This window comes from Acyrthosiphon pisum, chromosome A1 (genome assembly GCF_005508785.2).
Source record: "Acyrthosiphon pisum isolate AL4f chromosome A1, pea_aphid_22Mar2018_4r6ur, whole genome shotgun sequence".
In the NCBI taxonomy this organism is placed as follows: domain Eukaryota; kingdom Metazoa; phylum Arthropoda; class Insecta; order Hemiptera; family Aphididae; genus Acyrthosiphon; species Acyrthosiphon pisum.
The window spans coordinates 21,477,250-21,487,469 of NC_042494.1; the positions used below are offsets into that span (position 1 = coordinate 21,477,250).

The 10,220-nt window shown below is 33.1% G+C and overlaps 1 pseudogene; it reads right to left on the reverse strand.

The window, feature by feature from the left end:
• Window positions 1-9,263: 9,263 nt before the first annotated feature.
• On the reverse strand, window positions 9,264-9,442 carry LOC115033976 (annotated as a pseudogene).
• Window positions 9,443-10,220: the final 778 nt, after the last annotated feature.

Genomic DNA, 10,220 nt, shown 5'->3' on the forward strand with positions numbered 1-10,220 from the left:
AGCGGTTGTTGGCTGGTGTATATTCTACCACGAAGAAATAAAAATGCTGAATTTGCCATATTCATATGAAATCTATATTATATTACACTTTTTTTTAATAATAATTGTAAAATAAAAAACGATGCCATATTATATTAGGTTATTTTAAGTTATGAAATTATAAGTTTTTTTTAATATTATTACCTTTGTTGATTTACTGTATGTATATTATATAGCTAACCGTTTTGTGTATAGATTAATTTAATAATAAAAAAATATTTGTTTTTTTTGTCTTTTGTATTTATAAATTTTATAAACACGCATATAATATATTATATTATATTATATGAATGTGTATATTGTAGACCGTCCATGTTTTGTTGAATTTTTTTTAAACTGAGCATTTATAGAGTGTTTTGTGTCAATTTTCTATTTTGGCTCAGTCAAAAGAAATATAATAATGTATTGATAACAATAGTAATTACTTGCTTATTTTTACTTTTATTTTATAATTGTGGGGTAACAATGCAAAACTATTTGCAATTTTGTCAAAATTGAGTTCATACATTTAAAATTGCGAATTGATTGGTGTCATCAAATTGAGTGAAATTGTTCTACCCATTTCCTATTCAAAAATCAATATTAAAACAATGAGTTGGTGCAAAACATACTATTGGCATAATAATATACATTTTATCAAAACTAACTATTTACATCCTAATACAAAAGGAAGGAAAACATACTATTTACAAAAACTACAGACACAGTGTACAAGACTTTTTTTTATTGTTAAAGTGTCTTTGTTTTTCATATTATCAAATTGCCATAAAAAAAATTGTTTATATCTTAGATGCTTTATTTATTATGAACGTCAAAAGTTTGTTATAAGCTCTAAACAATAAAATTTAATAGTTCTTATAAATTTATAAATTGTTAATTTAGAGCCTACAGCTATAGTAAAACAGTTTAATATACTAGGTACATGATAAAATAAATGACATATTGTCAGAACTTTTAATCTTTTGTGTTACCAGTTACCACCAATTTGTAATATATGTGTAAGAAAGTCTAAACCAATGGCATACCTAGGATTTTAGAGCTGCGTGGGTCTGCCTTACTTACGGGAGATCACTGTGTAGAAACTTCAACCAACTTGATATAACAAAGTGCGCTCGCTATTTACCTTATTAGTTATTTACATCACGTTTTGATACCAACATCGATATAACTATATTACATGAGTCGTAACAAATTTTTAAGTAAGATGTAAAATTTACTTACAAGCTTTAGTATAAAAGCTATATCCAATTAATTGTTATTTTTATTTGTTGCATTCAAATTTATATTCAGTTAAAAAATTTACCTGAAATATTTAAATTATTTTAAGAAGGCATTATACATATATATTTATTATTTTATTTTTATACGTATATTTTCAGTATATTTATTTTATTTTAGTTTTCAATGACTGATTTAATTTTCACAAGAGATATAGAAGAGTAATACAATACAAAAGTAAAAAATTATCCATTTAAAAAATTGAAAATGAAAAAAGCAATCCCACATTCACGCACTATGATATCTACAAACGCAATTGCCTCTCTTGCACTATAGCTCCAGTGGTGGTGCCGTAATAATGATCAACCAATACTTCCCCAGTGTTGAATTCCTTTTAAACACTGATTTCGAAGCAATAGCCGTTTCAGTCAATCTCTCTCACACAAAACTAACCATAACATGTAACATAATATATATCCCAAACAATAGGGATTTCTCCCTTCATGACATTGAATGCATCATATAACAACTGCCCGACTCATTCATCGTAGTTGGCGACTTCAACAGTCACAGCAAGACCTGGAGGGTCTTACAGATCGGATCATAGAAGGCAAATCATTGATGAATTACTTACTCAAGACAATCTGATGCTTCTCAACAACGGCCAACCTACAAGAATCAACCCTGTCAACGGACTTCCCTCCGCAATTGACCTCTTCATTGCTAACACCTCTCTCTCACATAAATTTGAGTAGTGCACCTTACCATACACTATCAACAGCAGTGATCACATTTCCATACAAATATCCATCAACCACCCACTTAATGACACACAGTTGGTATATCCACCTCGATGGTCTATCAGGAAAGCTAACTGGAATTTCTTCTCATCTCTAATAGAAAAAAAAACCAAAAACCTCACCACTCCATCGCCTAAAAACATAGATGCAGACATAAAGGAATTTACTGAAATGATAACAGAAACAGCCTTAATCACAATAATATGTATGTGGTATGTCTAAGAGCAGCTCCCCAAGACCTCGCGTCCCATGGTCGAATGATGAGATAAAAAATAGCCACCCAAAACAAAAACAAAGCTCTCAAGAAATTCCAAACTTCCCTATCGCAAACAGACTTTATCAACTTAAAAAGGACAAGAGCCCTAATCAGATATTTGGTTAAGAGCAGCAAATCCTCATCGTGGAAACAATATGTGTCCAGCATCAACTGCCAAACCGATACCTCAATTGTATGGAAAAAAATAAAATCTATCAGAAGAACCAACAGAAACTCTATCAATTTCCTCACTGACTCTAACATCACAACATCTCCAAAATAAGTAGCTAACACCCTGTGGCAAATATATTATAAAGTATTATTATTCGACTATTTAGGTATGCCCAGTGTATTTTCTAAAGCATAGTCTACTATATACGAATTGTACATTAAAACAGCATAAGTATAAACTGTTATGATTATAAACATAATTTTTTTGTCTTATAAATAATACGTAAAAACACTTAACAATTTAAGTATAAATTTTTATTAGTATTAAGTATTAATTTTTTGTAGCACCTCCACCGAGTAATGCCATTGTAGAAACTTTTTTTGATTTTACAGACCGCGGTTTCAACTGACTGGGACAGACTGACAGCGAACAATAACCATTCAATTAACCACGGATATCGCTATAATAATAGCGAGTACATCGTAATCATTACTGACTGATGGATTCAGTTCAGGGGTTCTAAATAATAATTTATTATTTTTTTTTGGCGGAAATCGGAAATATAACCTTTGTCGGAAAACGGCCATGGTGATATAACGGGCTAGGGTCCTTTTGGTGGAAAACGGAAACCCGACAAAAATAAGTTCTTACCTGATAGCTATTGCCCCATCTGTCTGTTAATTACTGTCCGCGCGCGAGGAACAGATGTGGATGGACTCGTGGAGGTTGTGGGAGTAGCGCTTTAGTAGAAGGGAGGAAATTGTCCGGCACTCGCAACCCGGCGCTCGCTGGCACAGGACTCGAAACCCACCGATCAGCCTCCTCGACAGAGTGTTGCCAGCGGAACATTATCTGGCGCTCGGGTGCCCAATGCACCCGTCTGGAGGGATGAGACTGCGCCGTCAAGGCGAGAAGCCGCCAGTCCCGCTTAAATGGTAATAGGGGGTCACCCCACCGGGATGTTGGCTTTATACCTCCCGTTACAAGCTTACGAATGTATGTTAATCACTCTATGTAAACTATACTTGAAAAAAATTGTTAATAATCGCCTAACATGGCACCTGGAAAAGTCTAATTACCTCACGCCTGAACAAAACGGATTTAGACGTGATCGAGGCACTATCAAGAATATTTTAAACATTAAAAAAAAAAAAAAACAAATTGCTCTAAAGCACAATCAAAGCGTAGGACTGATACGTTTTGACTTCGCTAAGGCATATGACTCAGTATGGAGACCTAGAATCATCCACAAGCTCACAAAATTCTAACTAAAGGTAACATGTTAAACTTCATAAATAACTTCCTCGGTATCCAGTATCCACACCTTTCAGGTTAAAACGTTCTATCTGATATATTTACACAAGAGAACGGCGTACCTCAAGAATCCACTATTTCAGTGACACTATTCCTAATCGCCATCAGTGACATTTTTGAAGAATACACAAACTTAATATCCCTATATTATATGCTGATGATTTCAATATCATATTATGTCATAGCTCCAACAGTAGCACTATTCAACAATAAAATTGCTACAAGACTCAACCCACAAATTTGAATTTTGGTTCAAAATGTCTGGTTTTCGATTTGCACCGAACAAAACAAGACTCACACTCATCAGCCAAAAAATAAGGAAAAAATAGCAATAAAAATGGGCAACCACACCACCAAGAACCAAACACTAGTCAAAATCCTCGGGGTAATCCTTGACTCTAAAGCAACATGACTCCCTTATATACAACACATTAAAAAATCCTGTCTCCCTAGAATTAATATAATTAATTGGCCACTGTAATGTAGAAGGTAATAAACTCGCTGACAAAGCCGACAAACTTGGTCACCTTGGTCACACTCTAACGTCCCTGGATTTCTCATACCGGGACGTTAAGAGAATCATTGCAAAAGATGCACACGATCAATGGGAAAACAAATGGGCAGAACAGACAACAAAGTTACATGAGATCAAAAGAACCACATACCCCTGGCCAATCTCTGTAAACATATCCAGGAGACATCCATTACTCACCCCGGGATTGGACACACACACATCACCCACCAACATCTCATGAAGATAGAAGAACCCCCGACTGCACCATCTGCGGTTCATCTCTTACAGTCAAACATATACTCACGGAATGCCGTAGCTACGAAAAAGAAAGGAGAGAATTGAACCTTCCGGAACAACTCTCTGAAATACTCGGTCCCGAGCAGAGCACTCATAGTCCCTGGAGTTTCTACACAACACAGGACTATTCAGCAAAATGTAATCCACATTAATATATTGTTTTTCTGTTTCTTTCTCCTCTCTATTTATTTATATATAAAAGTTTATAATCATGTATAATATTGTATAATGTAATGAACGTCCAATGACGTCATAGACGCCGCGGAATTTGTTTTTTGCTTTAATAAAAAAAAAAAGTCTCGCTATCGTCATTTGTGTGCTGTTTTTTCTCGGTGTTTCTTACGCATAGAAAGTAGTCTCTAGTGAGACTCTTCTATATATAATATTAATGCCTAGTTGGCCAACATTATGAATGATTAGAAATATTAAAACTTACAATTCTTAGAGCGCAGACTGGCCAGTAGCAACTCTTTACGCCTATAATATAGTATTACGTATTATCTATGTACTACGTAGCACATGTTTCTATAATAGTATTGACGATATAACTAATAAGGCAATTAATATAAAATAGCATGCTGAGGTCATTACAAAAGCGTAGTGAACACAGTATTAAACAATTAAACTATAAAAGTCTTGTCACATGTCTCTCCTTGGGAAAGTCTCAATATTCGTATCAGTTGGATACTTTAAATAGTCAAACATATTTTAATATTTATTTATTATAATAATAAATATTATAAATTATAATATTTTGATTTCTGAAAAATTGTAAAATTTATAATTATTATTATTAATCTTTTGGTGAACCAAAAAATTATTTTTAATATTGTAATTGTCATTATTATCATTCTTTAAAAGATTATTAACCAAACCACATGTATAATACACAAAACTATTAATTACCTACAAACAGAATCTCTTATATGATTTCTTAAATTTAATGAAAAGTGTCACCATATTACTTAATACTTAACAGTTAAACTATTATTCTTCTCATTACTAATTATTTTAACTAAATTGTACAAAACCCATAGATTCTACTGACTTGCTTATCGGGTCATTACGTGGTGCGGTCGATGGGTCACTGGATGAGTGTTCCTTCATACAGCAGGAGGACAATAAGAGCAAAGTGACCTCGGGACAATAAGACCACAGGTGACATTAAGACCAACGAGGTGAGAATTAGACCACATATAAATTTATTGGTGATATTAAGTCTTTTTTTATATTTCTGGTCCCTACAGGTCAACTATTTTGCCTCATTAGTGTGGGATAGTGATTTTTATCACTTCGTTAATCCTCAACCCCTAAAAAAGTTATTCACGTTCGTAACTCAGGCGGACATGCTTACCCCCCCCCCCCCCACCCATTCCAAATGTATAGTCTAAATATGTTCACGTTAGTGTTATACTCCTTCAAAAATTTTTTGGGTTTCGTACAGAGGGTGCTGGGGCCCTGAGGAGACTAATTCAAGTTCAGTCTCTAGAGTTTTATCTGAAACTCTTCAACACAATAAGGTAAAATTATCCTTAGATGAATTTCAGTTAAATATTATAGTTATTAGATAATATTACGTCATTACTTATCTGAGCTTTATATTTTTTCAATAATTGCGTAAAAAAAATTTTATTTAAATTTCAGATTTACGATAAGCTCTGCTAAAAGCTATAAGATTTTACTTAAATTTGTTCCTGCGTAAGATTAAAGGGCCTGCTTGTGTGTCATTAATAAGGGGTAATATTTAGGCAATATGCAATTTCGTTTAAGCCACCCACGTAATTTGTGTTAGTCGTCAATGATGATTAATGTGAGTGTGATTGTATGTGGGTACCAAGCTATCTACGCACGCACTGTATGTACGCACATGTCAATGTCACCGCTGACCAAAAATAAAATGCATGATATTTTCCTCAAAACACGCTTTACGGGAAAAACTCTCACGCATCGTAGAAAGGTCTGATTTGATTAATTTTTTTTTCGTTGGAAAGATTTTTAATTTTGTTGCTTAAAACAAATATAATAAAAATAACAAAATCTTGTAAAAATTGGTCATATTCAAAATCGTTTTATATTATGGTTTAGAAATAGAATTTTGAAAATCCAAGTCCAGTGCGCCCTGTAAGAAGTGTTTCAATCTACGAGGCGTGAGAGTTTTTCCTGAAAAGCATGTTTTTGAACAAAAAAACAGATCACGTGCAGGTTAGCTTAATATAATATTATATGTCATAATATGAGGAAGAACATCGTATCAGCGATTGTCGATTGGGTACTGGCCATAATTAAGGAGTTGTGGGTAGGCAATTTCTAGTTTTTCACTGTTATGCTTTCTCATTTATGCGTAGATGCAGTGGCGTAGCTAGGAGGGTAAGGTCTTTATAGGTAATCATGAATAGAAAATAATTGATAAAAATGTTTTGCACAGTATTCAAAGTGGAGTCAACATAAATAGATTCTAACGGAAATAGAAAATTTAAATTTGTAATAAGCAATTTATATTATATGTGACAAATTAATTTAGTGGTCCAATTACCGGATACAATTATAGTAAAAAATCGTTGAAAATAGTGACCCAATCACCGGGTCTACCTGTTATAAATGTAAAACTTTAGTGGCCCAATTACCGTATACCTTTTTGAAAATAGATTAATTGTGGCCCAATTCCCGGGTACCCAGATTTTACAAGTCTCTTTGTGACAAAACTGTGTTAAAACTATAATTGACATCTAGATTCTAGATTGTACAAAGAAATAAAAATCAGGAGATACGTGTTTGTTTATCACGATGTTCGCATATCACGTTATTCGTTATTACTTATTTATTAACCTACTACCAAGGTGTAAACACTCTGATTATAAACTGATTGAAAAATGTACACCAGTTGTGATTATACCATACTGATGCAAATAATATTAAGCTACCAGGTACAATGTGGGGTTTGCACACTAATTATTCAGAAAAAACAGTTTTTACTCATATCAGTGGCTTAACCAATGATAAATGTATTATGTTTATTACCCCCAACGTAGCTAAGGTAAGAGTTTTACAATTAAAATAGTAAATTCGTCACATTTAATATTTATTGAAGGTCATAATCGCATATTATAGGTATTTATAAGAGAGAAAGAAACTAAAATTAAAGAATATATTAAGAAACGTGATGATATTGGAAATTTATTGAGTAATATTAATTTTTTAAATATTTGTTCTGGTATTAATTTGACTAATATAAATCAATGGTCTTCGATGAAGTAAACATTACCGAAGTCCCTTCCAAAAGTTGGCTATCTGGAACACCAGAATGAATTAACTAAATATATTATTAGTTTCTATTTGAACACCAGAATGATATTTGCATATAAAAGGCATAATGATCAAATATCATGCAAGAAAAATACTATACAAAGATTAAAAAAAATATCAAAATTAATATAAATATAAACTACTACTTACCTACTAGTAAATGTTTTCCAATCTGGATATTAAAATATATGAATTACAATAGTACCATATACCTACACATATTATGCATATTAAGTTACACTGTTTAAAATTTAAAATATTAATTATTAGATCATGAAGTCCACAGTCCTTGTAATTACTTAATATACTAATTAGTAATTAGAATAAAAATATAAAATGTTAAATTGCATAATGTGCCATACAAACTTTAATGTGTTTGTGCCTTCATCGGGTAGTCAGCGCACCTGGAGGCAGTTACAGGTGGTGTACTATTTCCGACCCACTATCATAATGTAAAAGATAGGGAGTGTTTACTATATATCTCTGTATACTATATATCCACCTTGCCTACTACTTTATGCCAGGATTTAAAAAAAATTAAGTTGTTTTATTTCACAATAGATTAAAAATGTCCAAAACATTCAATAGTGCCCTCTGCCAATCATATTAATCAATATATAGGTACCTACCTATATTCGAATTAGTAAACCCGTGTATAAATTATTTTTATGATGTTTATATACCTACTAATTTTTAGTTTATTAAAACCAAAATTGTAATAATATGTTTTATGCATTTTTCAAAAATAATATAAAAATGTAACTGCATATATTATCTAAGCATAGGTATTTTGACAATTTTGACTGCAACAAGTCAAGTCCCGAACACTAAATTTATTTATATACACGAAAACTGTAAAAACTTGATTTTAATCTATACTTATTACTTAAACACCCACGTGTAACCAACACATACGTGTAAACTTAAACACCCCCACATTTCATAATCTTGGCTACGCCACTGCGTAGATGAACATTAGTGTGGATGCTGTTATCTTACACCCTCCCGTAATCTCAGTATTGTTTTTATAGAAAATAATTACAGCGTGTTTCTGTTTACTTGGGTTCGTAATAACTCATAAATCATGTCTAAGAGTGCCCAACAATAATATTCTAAAGGTTAAATGAAATGTTTTCATTTCGTATATTATATTATATTCGTATAAGTAATAACTGGTTGTTTTCAAACAATTGAAATATTTTTACATAATATTGTTTGTCGTTCAAAAATAACTTTAAATCCCAAAGGATTCCGAACACTCTGATATTCGGAATTCGAAGTGTTGCTACAAATGCAACTAAGACGCGCAGTGTGTAGGTACTATATTTATGAACTCAAAAAGTTAATGATCAGGGACGGCGCGAACGCAGTCCCGCTACAAAAAATTACGTGTCCGAGATATTCCTATTTGGAATAGTCGCAGGAGTCGACCGTCCCGATGTGCTGCAATGGAACGATATCGTCCTAGACTCTAGGACCTAGAGGAACCGACTCGATGATCACGGTTGACCTCGACACCAAGTAAATATTCCGATAGCCGTCGCGTTCCCGATTAGGTCGGCTCGCCGCGCTGGTGCAGAACCGCGAATACGTACGTGTAGCCACAAAGGTCCATGATGATACTTCGTGGCAAAGTCATAATATCAGTGTTTGGCAAGTGTTATGTATGCTACCTAATTAATATTATTATATAGTATAATAAAACTATTATGTAATCGGTATCGACGATAACGCGATACTGCGGTAGCCGATTTATATTATAATAAACAGTCTTAATTAGATCGCACTCGCAGTCAGTTGTTTTGTTGTCCGCGACAGTCCGCGCGTATGTCTTAACTAGCGCAAACATAATATTTGGCGACGAAGAAAATGCGTTATACGTTTTTTTTTTTTTTTTTTAAAAATGTATAAAGGAAATCGTATAGATTATAATGTGCGTGATTAATATATGAAAAGTGTTTGGTTTTTTTTGTGGTCTTGCAAAACATACAAACGAAGTTCATAATGTCAAACAAAATTTCGTCTTATGTGCCAGATCAGGAACCGTTTAAAAATTATCTTGATCGTTTAAGGGCTCAGTTGTCAGTGTTAAAAGTGAAAGACGATCAACGTCAAAAGCACCTCATTGCGTTTATAGGTACAGAAGCCTACAGTCAATTGAAGAACGCATGTTTACTGAGTCATCCCTCAGAAAATACTTTTGAAGAACTAGTCACATATTTGGACGCGATATATTCGCCACGGCGTTTAGTGGTAAGTGACCGTTTTAAATTTAATCAGTGCTGTCAAAGTCCGGGGGAATCGGTA